Here is a 27912-nt window from a genome sequence, read left to right on the forward strand (position 1 = left end):
AATTCTGTAAAAAAAAGCATCAACTTTTTCCTTTAGTTGAATAAAAATCGACTATTTGTTATATATAAATTATGATTTTTTTTTAATGCTTTTTGTGATTTTATGCCTTTCATTAAACCTTTAAAATCATGAGAAATCAAATGGTTATCTGTTCAAATGTGTTCTGTTTTATAACTTCTCGTTTTAATCATGCTTTAGTTATTGATATAAAAGAATGTTGAAATGTGACCAATACAAATACCTTTATGAGACAATCCTACCCTAAAAGTTCTAGCAGTAAAATAAGAGCCTCAAGTTAAAATACCACCTTACTCTGAATTATTATTTTATGGTAATTGGTTGTATGTATTTTATTATTAGAACTTTAAAATCATGAGAAATCAAAAGGTCATCCGTCCAAGTTTATTCTGTGTTATAACTTTTCTTTTTAAATCATGCTTTAGTTATTGATATACAAACACACGAGTCGACTACCCTGACATTCTAGCAGTAAAAAAGCCTCAAACTTCTCCAGTTTACTAATATACTATTGATGGTAATGTGTTAATGCTTTTGTGTTAAACAAATCCTCAGCAGGGGTAGGAGTAACAAACTCCACATTATCCACACAAGCCAACGCCTAAAATACCAGAGGAATGACCGGATTACTCGGACCCAGAGAACCTTATCTATCTCTTCACCAGCTTTGGAGGAATGTTTATCCCAGGTAAACCTCTCCATGTTCACCACCTCAACACTGTCGCCCTCTTCTGGTGCAACAGGTTAAATATCAGGGCACCAACATGTGTTTTAAAGCAGACAAAACGGCACACAACATTTTCCTGAACGTGCATACCCAAAAGCAGCTATATTATACAGTTGGGTATTCCAGCAAACCCCATGGATTGGGAGAATTGATATGCCACACACAAAAGCCAAAGAAGGCATCTGAAGGATAATTCATGCTGTATCAATATTGTAAGAATCATTAGAACGTCTTACCTGTTGATGACATTTTGTTTATCCAGGGTCCACCCAGGGGAACGGAGGGTCACTTTTCATTATAAATCCACTGATGGCATCATGATGACCTGAAAGCAACAAAAACATTTAGCCAAAAAGTTACGCATTTCGGGACCTTTTCAACCATAACACAAAGCTTTAAAGAGGAAGTGACGCTTTGTTACAGGAAAAGATAAAAGACACGTGGCACTCGGGCTGCTCAATTCATCGTATTTTTAAATCGCAAAAAATGATACGATTTTTGTTGTTGAATTATACTTAAATTTCAGGGTAAATAAACTGTTAAAAACATACCGTTCCATTTATTTTTTTCAATAAATTGATGTTTTCAAAGTAAATGGATAATCGTTTTTAATAATCGTGATATCAATTATTGACCCAAATAATCGAGGATTATGATTTTTGCCATAATCGAGCAGCCCTAACGGTACGTCCACACAGCAGCTTTAGACGAAACTTCCACCGCTTCTCTGCCCTTAACTTTGAATGGGGATGACGTCACTTTGCCGCGCTTTCACCGAACTGCATTGTGGGGGAGCGAAGCGAAGATTTCCAGGATGTCCAGTATCTCCAGGATTCAAAAGTTGAGCAATGTTCCATTTTTGAAGCTGAGCTGGAAGCGTCAGCCAATTCACAACACGTTTTATTGCAAATCTTACAGTAGAAGCGCTAGCCAATCAAACCGCGTGTAAGCAGGGAGAGAACCAGGACCGCAGTTAATTTCCTCATCTTCCAAACGAGAAGAATCCCGGTAGCAAATCACCCGGTTCTTTACGACCAGAACTATTAACGGGATACAAACCGGAGGAACCAGGCATGGAGGGAGGTGGCAGAGACAGTGGGTGAAACTGGTAGGTTTTCGCCTGTTTGGGGAGTTTATATATATATATATATATATATATATATATATATATTGCTCGCAAAAAATCCCCAAGCTGTCAGACACGCCCGGCTCCAAGATTTTCAAGATTTTTGAAAGCTGCCGTGTGGACGTACCGTAAGTGGCACTCAAGTGAAATGATTTTGAGATTTCAACTTTTTTTAGTAGAGGGTTGTATGGGGGGAGCAAAGTGGAAACATAAGTCGAACACCTGATTATAATTGCAACGACCACACCGGGCTGTGTTTATAGGTTTCTCACTGAGTGGACTCTTTAGTGTGGTGAGTTAGTATTGAGTTTAGTTGATTATACAAAATAATACCATTTTTCATACTGCAACATGATTGGAGAAGGGATACATAATATGATGCCAATTAAAAATCAAGTCCTGGATGACAGTGAAGTTGATACACAACTATGGCCTCAGAACAGTCTCATAATACACTCATGCACACAGAAGGATTCAATGCCACACAAATGTGTTCCGTTTCATATGCATGTAAATAAAATCCAAATACAGAAAAAAGTTTTACATATGTATTTTTGATCCTCACATATTGTTTTCCGTTTAAAACCTATGCACCTGTAAACACAAACCGCTTTCTGTGCACGGATCGCTGCGCATTCGTGTGTGGGTTTTTGAGACTCCCCTGACGGTCAGCCGATTCGTACTTGTAATTTGTTCTATCTATAGCCAATCAGATGTCTCCTCCATTCTAAGCCAATCACATGCGCGCCCCCACGAGGGTATGATTTATTGCGTTCATGACACTTCATATACGCATTTTGCGCTGTCCGGTCAGCTCGCTAAACAGAGGGCGGAGCTTCAGGTGATCATGCAGAGCTGCGTGTCGCCGTCAGACTCAGCAGCTGATCTGATCTCTCTCGCGTCCGGTTACACTTCACTCGCGTTTATGTCCATATCGATCAGATCCAGCTCTCCTGGTCGGCCTTTATAGAGAGCACCGATCAAACTATTAAGAGTGAATATCGGCCGATAATGACCGGCGGGGCTCCCCCCGTTAACAGTTCACTGTCTAGCACTGGCTTCGTAGTGCACTGATCGATTAGGCTAAGCTAACCTGTAGCTGCTCCCTCCACACTCACAACAACTTCATGCAGACATAAATAAAGCAGCTGTATTCCACATACAGGAAACACACATTTAAAACTGTTTTTGTGTACACAAGCATTCATCAATGGTTCGGAAAGTGGCGCTGTACCTTAATAATATAAAGGCTTGTATTTGCGTGCATTTCCTGTTCGGAAAGTGGCGCTGTCTGAGAGTGGAGGTGTCCTGAGATTAGCCCTGCAGGCAGGCTCCATGGACCTGTCAGCTCCGGACAGCACAAAATGCGTACATGAAGCGCTACGTCATGAACGCAAGAAATCTACCCTCGTGGGGCGCGCTCATCTGATTGGCTGTAGATAGAAAAATTACAAGTACGAATCGGCTGACCGTCAGGGGAGTCTCAAAAAACCCACACACGAATGCACAGCGATCCGTGCACAGAAAGCGGTTGTGTTTGCAGGTGCAGAGGTTTTAAACGGAAAACAAATATGTGAGGATCAAAAATACACATGTAAAACTTTTTTCTGTATTTGGATTTTATTTACATGCATATGAAACGGAACACATTTGTGTGTGCATTGAAAAACACAAGTGTGAATCCTTCTGTGTGCATGTGTGTATTATGAGACTGTTCTGAGCCCATACACAACAGGCAGGTAGGAAATAATATAGAAATAAAGGGGGATATGATGAAGCAAAGGCCCTGTAGTAGGGCAGCTAAATTAATCGTGTTTTAATCGCAATTACGAAAACAAACGATTTTTTTTTAAATTCTACTTAAAGTTCAGGGTAACTGTTAAAAACATACTGTTCACATTTTCTCCACTAAATTGATGTTTTCAAAGTAAATGGATAATCGTTTTTAATCGTGATATCAATTATTGACCCAAATAATCGATTATGATTTTTGCCATAAACGAGCAGCCCTACCCTGTAGTCGTATTTGAAGTGACAATTCACAGTTACGCATAGAGTGGCGCAGGAATGAGTCCAATAACTGGAAATGAGTTCTTGGTTCGAGAATGCTTGAAATATGGTTTGGTAAGAACAGGCTAACAAGATTTATTTTGTTCTATGAGATCAAATACGTCAGTAAATACCCCATACCTATACCCCCATAACGTCTGAGGCATTTAGGCGTCTTGAAAACGGTGGTTGCTAACGATTGCCTAAATGAGACTGATAAACATCATAAGGCCGAACTTGAGAAGGCCTTAAGCTTAGAGGAGGTGCCATGTGGTTAGTTTAAAGTATTAGTTTACATTACATTTAGCTGACGCTTTTATCCAAAGCGACACAATAAGTGCGTTCGACCAACAAGATACAAACTTGAAGAAAACAGAATCATAAAGTACATCAGGTTTCATAGAGCTAAAACATTTCAAGTGCTACTCAACTGGCTTTAGATAAGCCAGTCCTTTATTAGTATATAAGTGCTTTGTTAATAGTTCTATCGCTCAAAGTGGAGTCGAAAGAGATGAATTTTCAGTCTGTGCCGGAAGGTGTGTAAGCTTTCTGCTGCTGTCCTGATGTCAATGGGAGCTCATTCCACCATCCTGGAGCCAGGATAGCAAACCCACGTGTTTTTGCTGATGGGAACTTGGGTCCCCCTCGCAGCGAGGGTGCAGCGAGCCGTTTGGCTGATGCAGAGCGGAGTGCACGTGCTGGGTGTACGGTTTAACCATGTCCTGGATGTAGGAAGGGCCAGATCCATTCGCAGCATGGTACGCAAGTACCAGTGTCTTGAAGTGGATTCTAGCAGTTGGGGAGCGGAGGAGCGGCGTGGTGTGGGAACATTTAGGAAGACCAGACGAGCCGCTGCATTCTGGATGAGCTGCAGAGGTCGAATGGCAGTTTAGCTATTAACTTCTAGCAATTGCATTTATGCTTTACCCTTTATACAAGTGGTGTTGAATAAAGTGTCATAAACATGTATAGCCACATATCTTATTTTCTGCAAGTATCCAAAAAGCAATGGAAAAATCATCCCATTGCTTTTTGTTGAGGAAGCCCATTGTGATGCTAAATGTGGGATTGGCCTATAGAAATATGTCATCACTGCACCACTCTATTGTCAGCAAATTAGCAAGCTGTCGTTAGCACTTTTAATATAGATATTTTAATATTGGTTAATATTGTCTGCTTATCTGTATTATTGTGTGCATTGGTGGAGAAGCCGGTGACCTAAGATTTTCAACGACATAATTACTCTGTAGCTGTTAGTTTGACAATAAAGAACCTTGAAGACTAAAGCCGCTGAAAGTGGCTCATATCTTGTTAAGTCAAAATATGTGCAACGTAAACAGCGGAACCTGAATGCCTCTGGAGGTCACCAACAATTAAAATTAAACCCGAGACCCTGCCTACAGTTCCCTTCAATTCAACTGTTACCTGTCTTCAAGGGAGCCTGGCCTGTAACGCTCACTCAACTAAATAAGGTTGAATTATTTATTTTTATCAGGAAAGATTTCTGTTATGCAAAGCAGCAAAATGAATGTCCAGGCAAATACAACTCCAGGAGAATAATTTGTAATACTTACCAACCGTTTTTAATTCAGGTCAAAACCATTGATCTTTTGTGATACATCCCAATTTTGGGGTTAGTTTTTCCCTTTATGACATCGCTATTAAGCTGTATTTTTGAGGAATGCCTTGAAAATGTTTTAATTTGCGGATAATTAACAGCCTAACATTAAAACGGGAAGCAAGGCCTCGGTATGATTACACACAATGACCAAACGTAGGGTGAAATAATCCAATCTTCAAATGAATTATTATGAGCTTGAGTAAAACACGTAAACCTACAAATAGAGCATCTCAACCTAAAGCAAACTGTTCTTCTAAACCTCACACTGACTCATACATATCTACGTGTGGGTGGGGTCACACAGGGAGTGGACACAATCTCAGGAATCCCCTTTTTGTTTATTTTTTGGGATTTACATCTAAAAATGTGTTGAACTGATAGTGAATTTGAGCTAATTTGGTATTCTAAGCAGGATTTTCGAAGAGTTTTAAACTACAACCACAAAAAAAAGGGGATGATGTGAAGCCGTCCCCATCGTTATAAGCCCATGTAGGGAGAGGTGGTGTTTCGAGGGGGGATCTACAGTAGATAATGCAGGGATATGAGGGATTCAGGGCCAAGCAGCTCAGGAAATGTAAAATCATGTTGACTGACCATAAAAAAGGGAGAAATAATGTAGACTCCCAAATCATTATTTATGAACTTGACATATAACCCTTTAATACTAAGTAAAACACATAAAACACACGGAACATCTCAACCTAGCAAACTGTTATTCATACTTTGTGCAAGCCTACAAATGTCCCATGTGGGTGGGGTTACCCAGAAAGCTGACACAAGCACAGGAAATCAATTTTTGAAGTTTTTAGGATTTAAATCGTACTTTATTGACCTGATATAGAAATTTCAGCTAATCTTGTGTTCTTAAATAGATTTTTGAAGAATGTTGAATTAAAATCACTACATGAGGTAGCTCTATCCCTAGCTGGGAGCTTCCCAAATCCATCTTTTGTTTGTAAAAAGGGGGTTGTTTCTTAAGCCTTCCCCCATTGTTAAGCCCATGTAGGAGAGATGTGTTTCAGGAGGGATCTACAGTGAGTTACAGTAATGCAGGAGATATGAGGGATTCAGGGCCAAGCAGTTCCCTCACACACCACAGTGTCTGCCTGGCACTGTTTACCTACACACCCTAAGCCTCTGATCCAACAATGTTACATTTCCAAACCAACATGATACAAAAAAACATAATCATGTAAAATAACCCTAAAAAAGCCCTCATCCACTCTTTAGCTCCACCTCCTGCTGATGTTATCTCTCCATGATAGCCAGTTTTACTTTAGTAGTTGAAATCCTATTGATGTGTTCTTAATACAAACGATAACCTGCAGACTGAATTACTTCCAATGCAACAGATGGCGCTTTTCTCTTTACATTTAAGCGTAATTGTGGTTTGCAAACTGTACAAAAGAAAACAAGTGCCACACAGTTGAAAGTCTTTTTAGATCAGTTATAAAACTATATTCAGAACCGATATATATGGAAGAAAAAGAGCCTAAAATCTGAATTAGAAATACTTAAATAATCCCCGGGAGAAAGTGGTTTCCGGTGTTCCTTTTTAAAATTTATAAAATAGAAATAGAAGTAAAATAAGTGATAAATTCCTAAGACCGGCCTGATGTTATACTTGGGGAATCTGGTGCAGGAGAACTCACAGGTGGGGACAGATACCCGATTAAGGTGCTGCTGGCTGCCAGCAAGAAACAATTACCAGAGCATGGTACAGAGCAGATCCACCTACAAAGGAGCGATGGCTGGGAGCAGTACAGGAGATATTTGATATGGAGAGATTCACACACATATTGAGGATCCAGGAAGGGAAATTTGAGTCCAAATGGGAAAAATGGGTTGATAAAAGAAAAATGTATGACACCACAAATTGCGAGTTGGAACCAGACCATGATGTTGCATTGAAATAGGATAGAAAGCTTCCATTTCACTGTTTGCTTGTGTTTATTATTATTTGTATTTTCTTCTTCAATCGGTCTCTAATTCAAGTGTATACTGAACTATATGTGGTTTTGTATGTTTATAAAAATGTCAATAAAAATGTAAGTGAAAAAACCTTAAGTAAAACTGTGCTATAAAAGATCATGTTTATTTGGGGTTCATAATATGATTGACATAAACATAAGAAATCAAAGTAATATTTCCATAAAGACCAAATTAAAATAAACTCCAGCTGAAGGGAACTTTGTGATTTCAGCCTCTGCAGACCGTTTACATGCACACAAACCTATAGAAACACCACAGGAAAAAACAAAAAGCACAATAGGGCCTCTTTAAGTGAAGCAAATTCAAAACATGTAAGTCTGAAACAACACCACGTTTTAAATGCACGCCAGCTAACTTAACTGAGGCAGACAACTGACGATGATCCCGTTACACATCGGGCAACATTTGTCCTCCAGATCGTGTAACGTCTTTAGCTTCACAGGGAGGACCTTTGAGGCACCGCAAGTGGCTTCTCTATTCACACCAGCGTTGCTTTCAGGAACATTCCCGTCTTGCGCCTTGTCAAACATGCCACTGGAATGGCATGTGGGCGAGGGGTGAGCCGAGGGGGCAGTTCAAGCAGCAGGCGATAATTCAACACCGCCACAAAACTCAACGAAAGAAGAAGCAGGGAGGAGGGGGGTATGCAATGTAGATTTACGCTGTGGAAACCGTCTCTTATTACTTCCAGGAACCCGGGAGGCAAAGAGCTGCTTACGTCCACTATAAGGGATTGAATAGAATACAAGTTGCGAGACATGGAATGTTTTTTCACTGACTTCTTGAATCAGAAACAGTCACTACATCAAACTCAAATAATTGCTGCTACATCTTCAGGAGAGTGTTGTAATTGGTTTGCTCGCTCTATGTGAAAGTGTCCAATGTCAACGATATCGTCATCTGCAATGGTGCCGCTTTCATTCACAAACATTCAAGTACTTCTCATCTATTCACAACCGCCATTTCCCCATAAAAATAAGGATTTCCGGTGGGATAGATTGTCCTGAACATCAACCCTTGCTCCCGTTTACACATGACCTCAAGCAAGATGTGTTGCTGAGCATATTAGGGATTGAGGGGACTTGTGAAAAACACCTGAACGCCAACAAACAGAACTGCAAGGTGGAACAAAATCAAACTAACACATGTCACGCTATTTACATTTAAGAAAGTGGAAACGTTTTCTTTTATGTGAAGGAATCTGTGATCAAAAGATAATTGATTCAACCTAGAATGATATGACCGTTGCATCCCTCAGGCCATAAGACTGTTAAACACCTGCACTTTTGAAAGAACATCCATCCGTCTGAAACTTATATATATCAATATTCAAATGACTTGTATATGGACTATTCTGCACTACTATATTCTATCTTATTGTGTTGCCCTGTTGGAGGAGCCTGTGACCTAAGATCTTCATTGGCATATCTACACTGTAGCTATGCACACATGACAATGAAAGCTGGATCGAGACCAATATGACCATCTGCAGGTCTCCCTTGAAAAAGAGATCGTTGATCTCAATGGGATTTTCACCTGGTTAAATAAAGGCTACAAACAATCTAATCCCCATCATCTCAGGAGCACAAGTATTAAAGCCTGACACTGTTTCTGTCCGATGGCCTTATCTACCCTCCGTCTTTGTGACAAAAGCCGGCTGCTGCCAAGCCTGTTTAGGGGAAATGTCCCAGAAGGAAGGACGCCAGACGGGTTGAGTAACTGGTTTTCTGGCGGGCTTCTTCTTGTCTGAGTGGTCCCAGTCAGCGGTGGTAGCCGAGCCTCTGGGCGCTGAGCCACTGGCAGGCAGACTGTCAACAAAGCGGCTCTGCACAATCTCTCTCTGGGGAGGAGGAGTGTATTTATTGTATTCCGAGGTTGTCGGAAACACGGGGGGGAATGTGAAGAGGCGGTAGGGAATAGATTCAAGGCGTTCATTGTCATGTGTGCATAGCTGGTGTAGTTATGGCAATGAAGGTCTTAGGTCACAGGCTCCTCCAACAGTGCAACACAATAAAACAGATAATAGTGCAAGTAAATAAAAAAATAATATAATAGCTCATATGTTGCAGACAAAGTTAAAGCAACAGACACGGCAGCCATCTTTATATATCTGAAGTAGGTAAAGTGACACTTTCTATGAGTACACATAATTGTTGGCAGTTTTGTTTAGCTGTTGTGTCACATGTAGCGTTCATTGTTTAGTGATCTTGTTCATTTTTGTAAGTTGTAACACCTTGTTCAACATGCTTTGGCAATATGATGTTTTGGATATGGTCATGCCAATAAAGCTCCTTTGAATTAGAGTCAAGTAGAAAGTGTGTGTGCTTTAAATGAATGAGTGTGGTCCTTTGGAAAGTAAGAGACTTTGCTTACTGCAAGTCAGCCATGGTACAGTCACTGATGTGTAACGCAAGTACACACATTGAGGAGGATATACAACATTGAAGAGTTTCAATATGCGGTCAGATTTTGGTTTGGCGCGCTCTCTAGGGTTTACACCAAAATGAGATGTCTCCATAAAAACACTTGCCAAGTCACTGCTTCTTTTTGTGCAGGTTATGTGACAGCTCTACTCTCTACTCTCATCTGTTCGCTTAACTACCCAGCAGCCCTGCATGGTGAGGTGTGCAAAGCTTTTCAAATGGCTTCTATACTGATTCTGATTGGTAGGAGTGTTCAACAAAAGGGCGAGGATTCATTTACTCCAACTACACATACAAATAGGGTTTGGCTAAATGGATCTACTCTGGCTCAGTATACGTCGATACATATTTTATGATCATAAATATCATGCTATAGTGAATATTGCGTAAAGCTCTGTGACAAACCAAATAGACTATTCATTTACTAACCCTGTACATCTCCAATTGGAATAAATCAAACAAAGATGTCTTCATATTACTTATACACAAGTACCAAACTGGTGTCAGTCAGTTCATATAAATACATACAAGCCAACAGCTGCTTCGATGCAGGTGTTTCCCTATCAACCAACAAGTCTCTACGAATTCATTTCCACTTGGAAAGAGAAACATTAGCCGTTTATGTTGTTCAGTATGCAATATCAAACTGTATTACCTAGATGTAATAGTTATTTATAGAGCAATACCAAAACATAATTCAGAACCGACTTTAAACACAACAGCAATAAAGAAGCACTGCATCCTGTGGTGAGCCTTAAAGTTGCAATTTCTGAACAATAAACCGCAGTCAGACGGTGCCGCGCCATTATATCAATGGAGACATTTTCTGATGAGACATTTATGTAAGCTGTTTTCCCACCTAGCTTCAAGCTCAATGTAAGCTGGATTTAGTTTTAATACAAGCTTCTCAGCCAGTGGGCTACAGTTTTCAAACATTACGGTCGACTATGTAGCTCCGACATACTGTACGTTAGTGCAGTCGTCGACTTCAAAATATCGTCGACGACATATTTCCGCGTCGACGCATCGCTACACACACGTGGGTGTGTAAACAAAGCAAGAAGCCGTTCGCAATCGCACTTCAAACACAATGGAGACTGAAACGGCTGCCACCACCTCCTCACACGGATTGCGCAACGAAGCCCTCAAACGAAAACATCTCGCCCTAGGTCTTCAAAAGCATGGGAATATTTTAAAGTTAGTCCAAAACGCAAAGATATTGTCATTTGCAGTCTTTGCCAAATGGAGTTGGCATATCACACAGCACAACGGCTATGTTGGAACATTTAAAAGCGGCAGCTAGCTGTGGTGGCTACCAATTAGCAGCTAGCATTTGCTCTCCGATTTTTACATAAAAATGGAATTATGGATTATAAATTCAATCATTTTTGTATACATAGACGTTAAAAAACCTATGGATTAACCGATTCAGCCGCGTTCTTTCTCGTTTTAATGCCATTGAACACGTCTTTTGATCAGATTGACAGCTACGGGGTTGAGACGATCTCCCTAGAAGCTCTGTAAAGGTACGTGTTGTGATGACTGTATTTGCTTCCCCTGTCCGAGTCCGGATCACTCAGTGATGATACTATATACCTACATAATCTGTGGAGTCTCAGTTTTAATCGGATATCTTGTATGTGGCAGCTACGATGAGTAATAAGGGTACTTGTATCTGGAGTTCTGTGCCAATGTCCGTTAGCATTTTTCGCTCATGGGTCATTTAGATGCTTCTTATGAGACTTGTGTTTTGGTAAACAGGTTTGTATCGTCAGATAGCTGAGATTATTTCAGTTAATCTGGTAGAACACATTAATAGTTTGTTAAATATTAAGATCCCCTGAGACCACAGTATCGTGACATATTTTTTTGTACATTACGTTTTTTAGCATTACGTTTTTTATGAATTGAACAACAAAAAATAATCGTTAGATTAGTCGACTAATCGATCAAATAATCGCCCGATTAATCATTTTCGAAATAATCGTTTCCCCCCAGCACTACTGTACGTGTTAAGGGGCGGGACATCTCTAAGCTGTTAACCAATCACATCAGAGCTATCCAATCAGAGCAGACTGGGCTCTGGTTTCAGACAGAGGGTGAAAAGAGGTGATGCAGCACATTAAGCATGGAGACATGCTAAAAGTAGAGGAACAAAATATGAACCTGAAAATTAGCTTAATAGGCCCTTTAACATAAAGAAAAGAGTATGTTAACTGCATAAAAGTGAACTTTATAATGCGTCACCTTCAGAACAACATTATGCTGTGATTTTAAACATGTTCAGCCTGGATTACATTTATTTTGAGTTCCAGAGCAACTGATAATCAACCACGTTTGGGCTTAGGGAGCAAAACTATTCAACACGGTCTGTGGTACCAAAGGCAAGAGATTGTATTTTACATTCATGGAGCTTTATAGTGCCATCTGTTCTGAGGATGCAGCTGGAGACGCTGCTGTGGACAGCCTTGCACTTTTATTTGAGTGCTTCCCTAAGGCTTCTAGATACGAAGCTCACAACGCTTACACTTTCACCCAAAGCATTTACTCTGACCCCCTCTATGAATGTACGCTCACAAAAACCTTCATGTTCCCATCGAATTCTCACTGAATCATTCCCCCGATAGGCGAATGCCAAAACCTCCGCCTCAATGTCCTCGGGCTTCTCCACAATAAGAGAAAAACTCATAAAAATCAAATGGCCTTGAGCGAAAACACGCAGGCTGCCAAACCCGATCAAGCAATGCGTTTGTTTACTTTCCCGGCTATTTGCTGGAGTAGACTTAAATTGAGGTGAACAGTCAGAATACAGAACATTAGTTGATAGCTTTTTCCTCTCGCTTTCTCACACAAGAGTCCAGAAATAGCCCTGTAAAATCACCACATCCATCACTGTCAGGTCTGCTGAGGCAGGCCGAGCTTCCTCCACCTTCCGCGCTCTCGCCTCCGACAGCTACTATCCCAGACACTGTAAACCCCACTTAACATGACGGACAGCTGCAAGGGCTGCTGGGTAACGCTGTCGAGGGACGCATGCATACAAGGCGGTTTAATGCACCACGCAGTAGAGGGTGGTTTTTAATAACCAGTGTGAGTAGGTTCGTGGGAAATGAACAGCAATCAGATTCATGATAATGCGCTTTCGGCTCAGGCGGACAAATGACTGATCATGAATTGAGAAACTTTTACGGTTAAACTTATGGTGGATAAAAGGAGTTTCTGTAAGGGTATAATAATTCTGTAACGAGAGTAGGTCAACTTTTGCATCACTATGATGTAAAACTAGGGCTGCACGATTAATCTTTTTAATATGGAGTAGTGCAATATCCAAATCGCATTTAGAGCAATATTTGGTAAAGGCTAATGGGAGAAAATATAAGAATCAGAAATACTTTGATAATCGCAAGGGGAAATTGGTATCCTGAACATTTAGATTGAATAAAAAAGAATAAATTACATTAACATAGGTACAAAAAAGTAAAGGTCATTGTGGAGCTGCAGAGAAGCCATAAAGACCGTTTTCTACAGAATCAAAATAACCCTAAACCTTTCCTAATCCTTTTGTACAGATCATCTTAAGAAACTATCATTTCAACATAATGATTGAGAATAAAGTGATTTAAAAAAAATGATTCCCTCTGATAAAGCAATTGCAAAGTGATTCCCAATATTACTCAGAAATAATTGCAAATTTTCCACAAAGTGCAGCCCTAAATTACCGGTCATAAATTGAGGGAAAAAAAGTCCACCCCACAAACCTCTACTTCACATTACATGCTTTAATGCTCAAAACGGTCTTTCTTTTTCCTCGTACTGCTGTTAGCTTGAGAGAAACTCCCTCCCCAGGTCTTTGCAGGCCATTAACACGCACAAAAACCTATAGGAACACTACAGAAAAGGGAAAACCCCAAAGGCACATTAGGGCCCCTTTAATATAAATTATAAAAGTAGTGTATAAAAGCGTAGGAAAATCTCGAACAAAGGACAACTTTTACATTATTTTGAAGAAAATCCAATGACTCCCAAACAGGACCTGTACAAAGTTTTCTGGCGTTTCCACAACTTGGCAACTCAGCAGTGCCAACTAATTTGCCTAGCTTGCAAACCGTATGAGGATATAGATTGCAAAACTTGCCTCAAGACTGGTGTTAATTTCCCTGCGCACATTCACATCAATATAAAACTGTCAACAGTGGAATAAAAAAAAAAGCGGGAAATGGCTGACTCTGCAACTTTCACTTTCACAGCATGAAGGCTGCAGAGACTTTGGTCAGGTGACATGCCCTACATTTCCACCCAGCAAGGTCACACGCTGAGCAACTGGTGGTATGCCAGAGTGTGAGTCTCGTTCGTGTGTGTGTGTGTGTGCGTGCGTGCGTGTGCGTGTTTGAGTACAAGAACGGTGTCTGGCAAAGAGGAAAACACAACAGATGCCTGTGGGCTCCCAGCAGGGCCGCAGACACTGACCTCACTTTCACCCAAACGCAAACATAAGACAAAGTGCCTGGCTCAAAACAAACAAGCCGCATGTGCCGAGGGAGTTTCGGCGATGACAGCTTTTCAGTAAAGCAACGCTACACACACACACTGCCTGTAAATTACAAAACCACATGCAATGGTGAGCAATGATCCTTGAAAAGCAAGGAGAACACAAGCGTAAAACAGTACAAACGAGCAAGGCTTAATGTAGCATACAGCCTGTTTTTCACTGGGAAAATGTGTCCGACATATTTAAGGCTCTGAAATCAAGTCAAGTGTCGAGCGGGGCGAAGTTAAAAAAGAAACTACAATGTCAGATGATTTGTTTCGCAATTTGTCAACCACTATTCTGCATGCAGCATCGGCAGAATGAGATTAAAGCATGAAAACAGTAAAAGCACAAAATACAAATGTGAACCAGAAGAGGAGCACAATAGGGTTCCTCCAAGTAACTTCTGTTCTACTTAACCAGGGCCGGCCCTTGGCATAGGCAGTATAGGCGAATGCTAAGGTCGCATCAACCAATCGGGGGGGCCGAAAATTGGGGAGAAAAAATAAGTTAAAAATATATCCTTTTTTATTTCATAACACAATTTCCCAATTTTGGATCAAAGTACATCTTATTATCTCATACTAACAGAACTACGCCTATATTGCGTACAGCACCCATAAACCCCCCCCAAATCAAGTTGAACTGCCCCAGAAAAAAACAGGTTTATGTGAAATAGTTTTTTTTTTTTATAATGGTTTGTGTGCAATTATAGGTTTTAATTTTGTATTTGTGTTAATTTAAAATAAATCAAACTCCCAAAAAACGTATACAGCCATCATACTTATAACATGCAACTTAAAGTTTCGTCTCAGTAAACACATGATGATTACTGCGATTTCTTCCATTTGTCCAGGACATCCAATGCTCCCAGGACAGCAGCAATTAGTTGAATGAATCCCCCTGGCATTATGAAAGGTTGTAAATCTACTAGTGTTTCAGAACAGATGTTTACGAGCAGAGTCCACCACATATATGGAGAGCACACTGTCCATGTGGTTGAGGCTGCACTAAGCTCAGCGGGGAGTAGGGCTGCAAAGAACTCCCTTTATTAAATCTCAGATTCATTTGTTTCTTGGTTAATTGATAAGTTCAATTGATTGTTGGGTCTATGAATCTCTGAAAAACTGTGGAAAAGGGGGGGTCCAATGCCACCTCAAGCACATGATGATGTCTTTAACAAGGTCACGGTTGGTCCACTACGCAAAGAGATTCAATACATTTACTTTTTTAGAAGAATAAAGAAACTAGAGATATTCACATTCCAAACAGCGTGAATCAGTGAACTTTACTTATTGTTTCTAAACAAAGAAATATTAAACTGATCAAAGAGTTGGGTGATTTATTTAATAGTAATCAAACTAAGTATTATTTCCTGCATGTAGCATAAAGGGACTGCATTTCTGTGTTGTACAATTACAATAAATGAACCGCAATATTTCCACAGGCAAGCACTTTCCCCCTGTGTGGACAATGAGTTAAAAATCAAGGATGCACAACTAAAAACACATGCACTTGCGGTACAATGAAGCAACAACATCATACACTAAGGGCTGAAGGAGTGAGTCATGCATTTTTTTTACCAACAATAACTCAAACCATATTTCCTATCAAACACCTGACGTAGAAATTCAAAACAGACCTCTGATCATGTGCAGCAAGCCTTGGCCTACCTCTTATGATAATATAACGGTTACATAAGGGAGCTCTCCAGCTGAGCACAACACAGACTTTGAAGTGACAGCAACTGCAACCCCTCCCCCCGTCATCCTCCTCCCGTGCGCCACGTGCCGCCGGTATGCCAGCCTGCTGAGCCATCTGACACACTGAACCCCTGACACACAGCCAGCACCAGACTGGCTGCAAAGCACTGAATAACAACAGCATCCACCAGGCAGGGAAGTCTGGACTGATATTCCCACAAGTGTCACTTTGTTAGGACCAGTGGTGGGGGCCCTTACAGATTTAAAAACCACTACTGCATTAAGCCAGCCCCCCCCCCCCCAATACTTATCTAAAATAATCCGATGTGCTGCTAAGAATGATAGAAGTTGTCAAATAAATGTCATGCATAGAATGGAAGAACACATTTCCCATGGGTTACATCTAGTTTTTTCTAATCAAGCTCCTGCATCCAAAGATAAGCACCCAAAACACTCGGCATAACATCGGGAAGCAGTCTTTGTTTATTTACATGACTCAGTGACTCATCCCTTAAACTGAGCTAAAATAGTCTCCTTCTCTAGATAAATCATAATACACTAAGGAGTAGAACATGGAACTCCCAGAATAGCTTGTGAAGTTATACAATTTGTATATTTGAAAATGTGCAGTGGCAAGAGAATTTGGATGTGGTTCAATCTAATCTGGAAAAATCCAATGTCAAGACTGGGAACCCAGCGAGACTGTTTCCAGTGAGTTTGTAACAGATACTGGAAAAACAACCCTTTTTTCAAGAGCAACGTTATGTAAAGTCAACTTAGATGAATAAATAATATAAATATGTGAATGCAGGTTTGTGATGCAAGACTGGGACATTAAATATGATATCTCTCACCGCTACATTGCAATGAAAGTAATATTTAAATACAGTGAAGATCACAACACAGCCTCAATACAAACAAACATCAAACGCTGAATATTATTGTCATGTCAAAGTGCTTAATAGCTGTGATGACCTGCACTAAAGCAATGCAATCATTATTTTGTATTAATGTTTTATATTAATTATAATATAATCAGCATTATCCTGCACAATCATCACTAATATCATTCTGCAGATTGTACCATTCTAGAATATTATATATTGTATTATGATTATTGATGCATTAGAGTGTCATCAAAGCTGCAGCTAGTTTGAATGACTTTGTATACTGCAGGGTAGCTTGTGAATTTACTCCAGGCGTTAACTAAAGTCATATTTAAGAGTTGATTATATTTCACACCATTTATCCAGATCTGCTAAGTAACTAAAGGTATTAATGAATATATTGAAGTAAAAGTATACACACACGTATGCCTGATCACATTGCTGCTGTAACTAAACCATTTCCTCAATTTAGGATCAATAAAAGTATCAATCTAATCAAAACACATGATTTATTATTCTGAAATGGGCCATTATGCATAATAAGTATTTTCACTTTAAGTTTATTTTGATGCCAATACTTTTACTTGAGTATCATATTGATTGCAGGACTTTAACTTGTAAAAGTATTCCTACACTCTGGTACTTCTACTTTTACTCAAGTACAAGATCTGAGTCCTTCTTCCACCTCTGTCATGCCAATAAAGCTATTTGAATTTGAATCGAGTTTCCCCTCGGCAGCAGTGTTGACATGTGTGTACACAGCAGCAAAAAATGAAAATACTTGATGTAAAGTACCTCAAAATTGTACTCAAGTAGTGTAGATAGATACTGTATTTATCCCAAGTTCGGAAATGATTTTGTCACAGCAGCATTTTGACAGTAAGGATACTTATTGACTTTAAACCACTGGTCGTAACTGTAAAAAGAATTGGAAACACTGTATGTCAATATGGCCATGCTAATAAAGCTATTTGAGTTTGAATTGAGTTTCCCCTCAATGCATGGCAGCAGTGTTGACATTTCTGTCTGCTAGCAGCACAGATGCCACATATAATCTGAAATCACTAGCTCCCCCTTGCCCTGGTCCTTTGCAATTACGCCAACACAAGGCCTCGTCCCGACACACAGGAGACAAATGTCGGAATTGCTGAAGTCACATGACTCCTTTGTACTTAGAAAACCACCCCACGTACAAATAAAGCAGAGCAAACCTGCTTATCTCATCCAAAAACCACACATTATATCCCCGTGTAACCATAACAATAACCACCGTCACACAAACGGTCCGTTTAGAACGGAATTCCGTCGTGTTTCTCCTGAGAAAAAACAGCAGCCATTTTGTGTGAAAGCTTGCGCAGAGAAGAAAAAAAAAAGGAGGGACGCTTCATTTAAAAAATAATAATAAACCACATAAATTCAACATTTTTAAATAAATCATACCGATTCCTCTTCTTTCTCCATCCCCGTGGGCATCTGCGGCACGGCCCGGTTAATGGAGGCATACTCGTGCAGGTCGGGTAAATCCTCGCAACGGAACACGGGCAGCGGCTTGGTAGCGTCCAGAGCTCGCGCCCGAAACGACAATTTACTCATTTTTTCACAACTCGAGATGCAATATAAACCTATCGGATCTCCTGATATTCACAACGGTACCGAGTGGCGCTTTCATGGATGTTTCTGTGCGGTTTTCTCTACTCTAACGTTGTAAAGCTTGTATTTAGGGCGTCGCCAACGGAGCCGGGGGAAGGGCCCGGATCTTGGTCGCTCTCTCTCGGACTGTTTTTTTCCGACGCTCCGCTCCCTACCGTTGGTTCAGTGCGCCATGGACAACATGGCGGACATTTAAAACTCTTTTGCTCTGTTTCGTTCGCAGCGGTCCAACCCCCAGCGCGCGGACCGACCATTCCCACACGGTCCCGAGCGCTTGCGCGTTGCGGGGGTGGGGGGAAGGGGGGCAAACTGACTGCTATACACACACACTTATATATTAATGATTGCAATTACTGTTAGGCGGAAATATATATTGTCTAAAAAAAAAAATAGAGAATCTAAATGAACATTAATGAAACATGAGAAAGGAAAATAAACAAATAAGTAGATCCAATACAATTATACTAAATAAGTAGATACTAATTAATAAAAAGCCAAAAATACACAAATAATTATACTTACAATGTATACTCCATTTAGTAGATACTAATGAATAAAAGCCAAAAATAAACAAAGTGGATAAAAAAACATTACACAAAATAAGTAGATCCCAATTAATAAAAGCCAAACAAATTATCAAAGTAATAAATGTATGAATACAAAAAAAGGCTTGATTTACGTGTGTAAAACAAAAACAAGTAATGAAAGGCATAACTTGTTCTCCTATTTGCAAACACACATATTGACTTTGCAGTATACTATTAAACACCAGTAACATTGTAGCCACATTTGATTTTCAGTAGTAAATAAAGAGGAATCAAAGCTTATATATCAATTTTTATTCCATTGTATTAATTCTATTTTTAGGCATGTGTTTTGTATTTATTAAACCATACACACAACTACCCTACACATAAAGCAGTACAAAAAAGCCTCAAACTAAACTTACCTATAACTTTGAATATGTATGTTATGGTAATTAGTGTTATGCTTTTCAGTAGACCAAAGATCATCCATCCAAGTTTATTCCTTTTCGTATAGTCATGCGTAAATCCTTAATATATTATTTAAATATGTTTAATAAATACAGTACCCTAACATTCTAGAAAAGGTTCAAACTTGTTCTACTTTTTAGTAGACCTTTTAAATCATGAGAGATCAAAAGCTTATTTTCGAATTAATTCAGTTTTATAATTTTTCTTTTTTAAAATCATGCTTTAGTGATATTATTTTTAAAAAACACTTTTAAAATGTGACTAATAGTATACCATTACAGGGTGTCCGCGGGGTCTTAAAAAGTATTACAAGTTGATAAATCAGTATATAAAAATATATATAAATTGTCCAAAGAGGTTGTATTCTACAGTCTGCCTGAATGTAATCATGGCGTAGGTGTGTAGTGTGATTCTGTGTAGTTTAGTTATGGCATCCCGTTGGGTTTGACGTCATCTGAACGGGACATTGCACGCTCACTGCTTGATAGCGTGCGAAGGTCCGTTTACGCCGGTTGTTAAACAACATCGTTATGGGGAAATGCAAGTCTGCGTCTAAATGGTTGGAAGATAAGGAGGAAGGACAATAAATACTATAGTAAATGTGAGGTGAAGTGTGTCGTCAAGGTAACCAGTTAAAACTCGAAGGGGCGATGAGGTCTTCAAATGTATGGAAATGTATTAAAAAGGTCTTACATCTGACTTCAGGATACCCTGCATTATAATACAGTACACACAACTTCTCTACAATTCTGTAAAAAAAAGCATCAACTTTTTCCTTTAGTTGAATAAAAATCGACTATTTGTTATATATAAATTATGATTTTTTTTTAATGCTTTTTGTGATTTTATGCCTTTCATTAAACCTTTAAAATCATGAGAAATCAAATGGTTATCTGTTCAAATGTGTTCTGTTTTATAACTTCTCGTTTTAATCATGCTTTAGTTATTGATATAAAAGAATGTTGAAATGTGACCAATACAAATACCTTTATGAGACAATCCTACCCTAAAAGTTCTAGCAGTAAAATAAGAGCCTCAAGTTAAAATACCACCTTACTCTGAATTATTATTTTATGGTAATTGGTTGTATGTATTTTATTATTAGAACTTTAAAATCATGAGAAATCAAAAGGTCATCCGTCCAAGTTTATTCTGTGTTATAACTTTTCTTTTTAAATCATGCTTTAGTTATTGATATACAAACACACGAGTCGACTACCCTGACATTCTAGCAGTAAAAAAGCCTCAAACTTCTCCAGTTTACTAATATACTATTGATGGTAATGTGTTAATGCTTTTGTGTTAAACAAATCCTCAGCAGGGGTAGGAGTAACAAACTCCACATTATCCACACAAGCCAACGCCTAAAATACCAGAGGAATGACCGGATTACTCGGACCCAGAGAACCTTATCTATCTCTTCACCAGCTTTGGAGGAATGTTTATCCCAGGTAAACCTCTCCATGTTCACCACCTCAACACTGTCGCCCTCTTCTGGTGCAACAGGTTAAATATCAGGGCACCAACATGTGTTTTAAAGCAGACAAAACGGCACACAACATTTCCTGAACGTGCATACCCAAAAGCAGCTATATTATACAGTTTGGGTATTTCCAGCAAACCCCAATGGATTGGGAGAATTGATATGCCACACAACAAAAGCCAAAGAAGGCATCTAGAAGGATAATTCATGCTGTATCAATATTGTAAGAATCATTAGAACGTCTTACCTGTTGATGACATTTTGTTTATCCAGGGTCCACCCAGGGGAACGGAGGGTCACTTTTCATTATTAAATCCACTGATGGCATCATGATGACCTGAAAGCAACAAAAACATTTAGCCAAAAGTACGCATTTCGGGACCTTTTCACCATAACACAAAGCTTTAAAGAGGAAGTGACGGCTTTGTTACAGGAAAAGATAAAAGACACGTGGCACTCGGGCTGCTCAATTCATCGTATTTTAAATCGCAAAATGATACGATTTTTGTTGTTGAATTATACTTAAATTTCAGGGTAAATAAACTGTTAAAAACATACCGTTCCATTTATTTTTTTCAATAAATTGATGTTTTCAAAGTAAATGGATAATCGTTTTTAATAATCGTGATATCAATTATTGACCCAAATAATCGAGATTATGATTTTTGCCATAATCGAGCAGCCCTAACGGTACGTCCACACAGCAGCTTTAGACGAAACTTCCACCGCTTCTCTGCCCATTAACTTTGAATGGGGATGACGTCACTTTGCCGCGCTTTTCACCGAACTGCATTGTGGGGGAGCGAAGCGAAGATTTCCAGGATGTCCAGTATCTCCAGGATTCAAAAGTTGAGCAATGTTCAATTTTTGAAGCTGAGCTGGAAGCGTCAGCCAATCAAACACGTTTATGCAAATCTTACAGTAGAAGCGCTAGCCAATCAAACCGCGTGTAAGCAGGGAGAACCAGACCGCAGTTCATTTCCTCATCTTCCAAACGAGAAATCACGGTAGCAAATCACCCGGTTCTTTACGACCAGAACTATTAACGGGATACAAACCGGAGGAACCAGGCATGGAGGGAGGTGGCAGAGACAGTGGGTGAAACTGGTAGGTTTTCGCCTGTTTGGGGAGTTTATATATATATATATATATATATATATATATATATTGCTCGCAAAAAATCCCCAAGCTGTCAGACACGCCCGGCTCCAAGATTTTCAAGATTTTTGAAAAGCTGCCGTGTGGACGTACCGTAAGTGGCACTCAAGTGAAATGATTTTGAGATTTCAACTTTTTTTTAGTAGAGGGTTGTATGGGGGGAGCAAAGTGGAAACATAAGTCGAACACCTGATTATAATTGCAACGACCACACCGGGCTGTGTTTATAGGTTTCTCACTGAGTGGACTCTTTAGTGTGGTGAGTTAGTATTGAGTTTAGTTGATTATACAAAATAATACCATTTTTCATACTGCAACATGATTGGAGAAGGGATACATAATATGATGCCAATTAAAAATCAAGTCCTGGATGACAGTGAAGTTGATACACAACTATGGCCTCAGAACAGTCTCATAATACACTCATGCACACAGAAGGATTCAATGCACACACAAATGTGTTCCGTTTCATATGCATGTAAATAAAATCCAAATACAGAAAAAAGTTTTACATATGTATTTTTGATCCTCACATATTTGTTTTCCGTTTAAAACCTATGCACCTGTAAACACAAACCGCTTTCTGTGCACGGATCGCTGCGCATTCGTGTGTGGGTTTTTGAGACTCCCCTGACGGTCAGCCGATTCGTACTTGTAATTTGTTCTATCTATAGCCAATCAGATGTCTCCTCCATTCTAAGCCAATCACATGAGCGCGCCCCCACGAGGGTATGATTTATTGCGTTCATGACACTTCATATACGCATTTTGCGCTGTCCGGTCAGCTCGCTAAACAGAGGGCGGAGCTTCAGGTGATCATGCAGAGCTGCGTGTCGCCGTCAGACTCAGCAGCTGATCTGATCTCTCTCGCGTCCGGTTACACTTCACTCGCGTTTATGTCCATATCGATCAGATCCAGCTCTCCTGGTCGGCCTTTATAGAGAGCACCGATCAAACTATTAAGAGTGAATATCGGCCGATAATTACCGGCGGGGCTTCCCCCCGTTAACAGTTCACTGTCTAGCACTGGCTTCGTAGTGCACTGATCGATTAGGCTAAGCTAACCTGTAGCTGCTCCCTCCACACTCACAACAACTTCATGCAGACATAAATAAAGCAGCTGTATTCCACATACAGGAAACACACATTTAAAACTGTTTTTGTGTACACAAGCATTCATCAATGGTTCGGAAAATGGCGCTGTACCTTAATAATATAAAGGCTTGTATTTGCGTGCATTTCCTGTTCGGAAAGTGGCGCTGTCCTGAGAGTGGAGGTGTCCTGAGATTAGCCCCTGCAGGCAGGCTCCATGGACCTGTCAGCTCCGGACAGCACAAAATGCGTACATGAAGCGCTACGTCATGAACGCAAGAAATCTACCCTCGTGGGGGCGCGCTCATCTGATTGGCTGTAGATAGAAAAAATTACAAGTACGAATCGGCTGACCATCAGGGGAGTCTCAAAAAACCCACACACGAATGCACAGCGATCCGTGCACAGAAAGCGGGTTGTGTTTGCAGGTGCAGAGGTTTTAAACGGAAAACAAATATGTGAGGACAAAAAAATACACATGTAAAACTTTTTTCTGTATTTGGATTTTATTTACATGCATATGAAACGGAACACATTTGTGTGTGCATTGAAAAACACAAGTGTGAATCCTTCTGTGTGCATGTGTGTATTATGAGACTGTTCTGAGCCCATACACAACAGGCAGGTAGGAAATAATATAGAAATAAAGGGGGATATGATGAAGCAAAGGCCCTGTAGTAGGGCAGCTAAATTAATCGTGTTTTAATCGCAATTACGAAAACAAACGATTTTTTTTTAAATTCTACTTAAAGTTCAGGGTAACTGTTAAAAACATACTGTTCACATTTTCTCCAATAAATTGATGTTTTCAAAGTAAATGGATAATCGTTTTTAATAATCGTGATATCAATTATTGACCCAAATAATCGATTATGATTTTTGCCATAAACGAGCAGCCCTACCCTGTAGTCGTATTTGAAGTGACAATTCACAGTTACGCATAGAGTGGCGCAGGAATGAGTCCAATAACTGGAAATGAGTTCTTGGTTCGAGAATGCTTGAAATATGGTTTGGTAAGAACAGGCTAACAAGATTTATTTTGTTCTATGAGATCAAATACGTCAGTAAATACCCCATACCTATACCCCCATAACGTCTGAGGCATTTAGGCGTCTTGAAAACGGTGGTTGCTAACGATTGCCTAAATGAGACTGATAAACATCATAAGGCCGAACTTGAGAAGGCCTTAAGCTTAGAGGAGGTGCCATGTGGTTAGTTTAAAGTATTAGTTTACATTACATTTAGCTGACGCTTTTATCCAAAGCGACACAATAAGTGCGTTCGACCAACAAGATACAAACTTGAAGAAAACAGAATCATAAAGTACATCAGGTTTCATAGAGCTAAAACATTTCAAGTGCTACTCAACTGGCTTTAGATAAGCCAGTCCTTTATTAGTATATAAGTGCTTTGTTAATAGTTCTATCGCTCAAAGTGGAGTCGAAAGAGATGAATTTTCAGTCTGTGCCGGAAGGTGTGTAAGCTTTCTGCTGTCCTGATGTCAATGGGAGCTCATTCCACCATCCTGGAGCCAGGATAGCAAACCCACGTGTTTTTGCTGATGGGAACTTGGGTCCCCCTCGCAGCGAGGGTGCAGCGAGCCGTTTGGCTGATGCAGAGCGGAGTGCACGTGCTGGGTGTACGGTTTAACCATGTCCTGGATGTAGGAAGGGCCAGATCCATTCGCAGCATGGTACGCAAGTACCAGTGTCTTGAAGTGGATTCTAGCAGTTGGGGAGCGGAGGAGCGGCGTGGTGTGGGAACATTTAGGAAGACCAGACGAGCCGCTGCATTCTGGATGAGCTGCAGAGGTCGAATGGCAGTTTAGCTATTAACTTCTAGCAATTGCATTTATGCTTTACCCTTTATACAAGTGGTGTTGAATAAAGTGTCATAAACATGTATTAGCCACATATCTTATTTTCTGCAAGTATCCAAAAAGCAATGGAAAAATCATCCCATTGCTTTTTGTTGAGGAAGCCCATTGTGATGCTAAATGTGGGATTGGCCTATAGAAATATGTCATCACTGCACCACTCTATTGTCAGCAAATTAGCAAGCTGTCGTTAGCACTTTTAATATAGTATATTTTAATATTGGTTAATATTGTCTGCTTATCTGTATTATTGTGTTGCATTGGTGGAGAAGCCGGTGACCTAAGATTTTCAACGACATAATTACTCTGTAGCTGTTAGTTTGACAATAAAGAACCTTGAAGACTAAAGCCGCTGAAAGTGGCTCATATCTTGTTAAGTCAAAATATGTGCAACGTAAACAGCGGAACCTGAATGCCTCTGGAGGTCACCAACAATTAAAATTAAACCCGAGACCCTGCCTACAGTTCCCTTCAATTCAACTGTTACCTGTCTTCAAGGGAGCCTGGCCTGTAACGCTCACTCAACTAAATAAGGTTGAATTATTTATTTTTTATCAGGAAAGATTTCTGTTATGCAAAGCAGCAAAATGAATGTCCAGGCAAATACAACTCCAGGAGAATAATTTGTAATACTTACCAACCGTTTTTAATTCAGGTCAAAACCATTGATCTTTTGTGATACATCCCAATTTTGGGGTTAGTTTTTCCCTTTATGACATCGCTATTAAGCTGTATTTTTGAGGAATGCCTTGAAAATGTTTTAATTTGCGGATAATTAACAGCCTAACATTAAAACGGGAAGCAAGGCCTCGGTATGATTACACACAATGACCAAACGTAGGGTGAAATAATCCAATCTTCAAATGAATTATTATGAGCTTGAGTAAAACACGTAAACCTACAAATAGAGCATCTCAACCTAAAGCAAACTGTTCTTCTAAACCTCACACTGACTCATACATATCTACGTGTGGGTGGGGTCACACAGGGAGTGGACACAATCTCAGGAATCCCCTTTTTGTTTTATTTTTTGGGATTTACATCTAAAAATGTGTTGAACTGATAGTGAATTTGAGCTAATTTGGTATTCTAAGCAGGATTTTCGAAGAGTTTTAAACTACAACCACAAAAAAAAGGGGATGATGTGAAGCCGTCCCCATCGTTATAAGCCCATGTAGGGAGAGGTGTGTGTTTCAGGAGGGGATCTACAGTAGATAATGCAGGGGATATGAGGGATTCAGGGCCAAGCAGCTCAGGAAATGTAAAATCATGTTGACTGACCATAAAAAAGGGAGAAATAATGTAGACTCCCAAATCATTATTTATGAACTTGACATATAACCCTTTAATACTAAGTAAAACACATAAAACACACGGAACATCTCAACCTAGCAAACTGTTATTCATACTTTGTGCAAGCCTACAAATGTCCCATGTGGGTGGGGTTACCCAGAAAGCTGACACAAGCACAGGAAATCAATTTTATTGAAGTTTTTAGGATTTAAATCGTACTTTATTGACCTGATATAGAGAATTTCAGCTAATCTTGTGTTCTTAAATAGATTTTTGAAGAATGTTGAATTAAAATCACTACATGAGGTAGCTCTATCCCTAGCTGGGAGCTTCCCAAATCCATCTTTTGTTTGTAAAAAGGGGGTTGTTTCTTAAGCCTTCCCCCCATTGTTAAGCCCATGTAGGGAGAGATGTGTTTCAGGAGGGATCTACAGTGAGTTACAGTAATGCAGGAGATATGAGGGATTCAGGGCCAAGCAGTTCCCTCACACACCACAGTGTCTGCCTGGCACTGTTTACCTACACACCCTAAGCCTCTGATCCAACAATGTTACATTTCCAAACCAACATGATACAAAAAAAAACATAATCATGTAAAATAACCCTAAAAAAGCCCTCATCCACTCTTTAGCTCCACCTCCTGCTGATGTTATCTCTCCATGATAGCCAGTTTTTACTTCTGCCATAAAAGCAACAACTAGTGATCTACATGTATGTTTTTATGCATTAAAAACATGTATTTTCGCCTTAATCTGTCGACATCACGACCTCCCTTTCTCCAAAGGGCTGACATAGTGATGAGGAAGTTTTTTGTGCTGAATTGCATCCAGCTGACCAGCCAGGAATTTGATTGCGTGTATGAAATCATCTGATGCTAGAAAACACTATTCACGATGGGGCCTTTCTGCCGAGCATCGACTCAAGTTACAATAATAAAAAAACAACAACAGTAGCGACAAAAATGTACTCACCATTTCGATGTTTCAGCACACGTTGAGGGATTTCTTTTTAAAAACAGATGGGGAACATTTCTGCAAGTTGGGGGAAAAAACGCAACACGACGCAGCTAAGCAAGAGAGACACGCAACTCACACAAGCTAGTTCTTGTCTTTTATAATAAATAAATAAACAAAAACGGTAGTTGATATCCTGGCCAGGGAGAGCCGCTTGTCTGCTTTATATCCACCTCGTCAAACAGCGTTTTTGTGTTTTCCTGTCGATGCAAAGCAGGCTGAAACTAGAGAGGTGGAAAAACCAAAGTGCTACTGTTGGGGGTTAACAACTTTGCTGT

At 39.8% G+C, this 27912-nt stretch overlaps 1 protein-coding gene and 1 long non-coding RNA gene across 2 annotated transcripts in view; both read right to left on the minus strand.

Annotated features, from left to right (window-relative positions):
- The window catches only part of LOC117462234 (enhancer of polycomb homolog 1-like), a 47045-nt gene extending 45980 nt beyond the window's left edge, over positions 1-1065 (minus strand). Inside the window, exon 1 of the mRNA XM_034104365.2 lies at positions 982-1065. The gene's annotated coding sequence lies outside the window, so the exon portion shown is untranslated. The remainder of the gene's footprint in view (positions 1-981) is intronic.
- Positions 1066-19571: 18506 nt separating this feature from the next.
- LOC117462839 (uncharacterized) lies at positions 19572-27889 on the minus strand. The gene is made up of 3 exons (XR_004553846.2): positions 27593-27889; positions 21450-21539; positions 19572-20271 (listed from the first exon to the last, which is right to left on the minus strand). It is a non-coding gene; the product is annotated as an uncharacterized lncRNA (long non-coding RNA).
- Positions 27890-27912: the final 23 nt, after the last annotated feature.

The sequence above is a fragment of the Pseudochaenichthys georgianus genome, chromosome 17 (genome assembly GCF_902827115.2).
Source record: "Pseudochaenichthys georgianus chromosome 17, fPseGeo1.2, whole genome shotgun sequence".
NCBI classification, from domain to species: Eukaryota; Metazoa; Chordata; class Actinopteri; order Perciformes; family Channichthyidae; genus Pseudochaenichthys; species Pseudochaenichthys georgianus.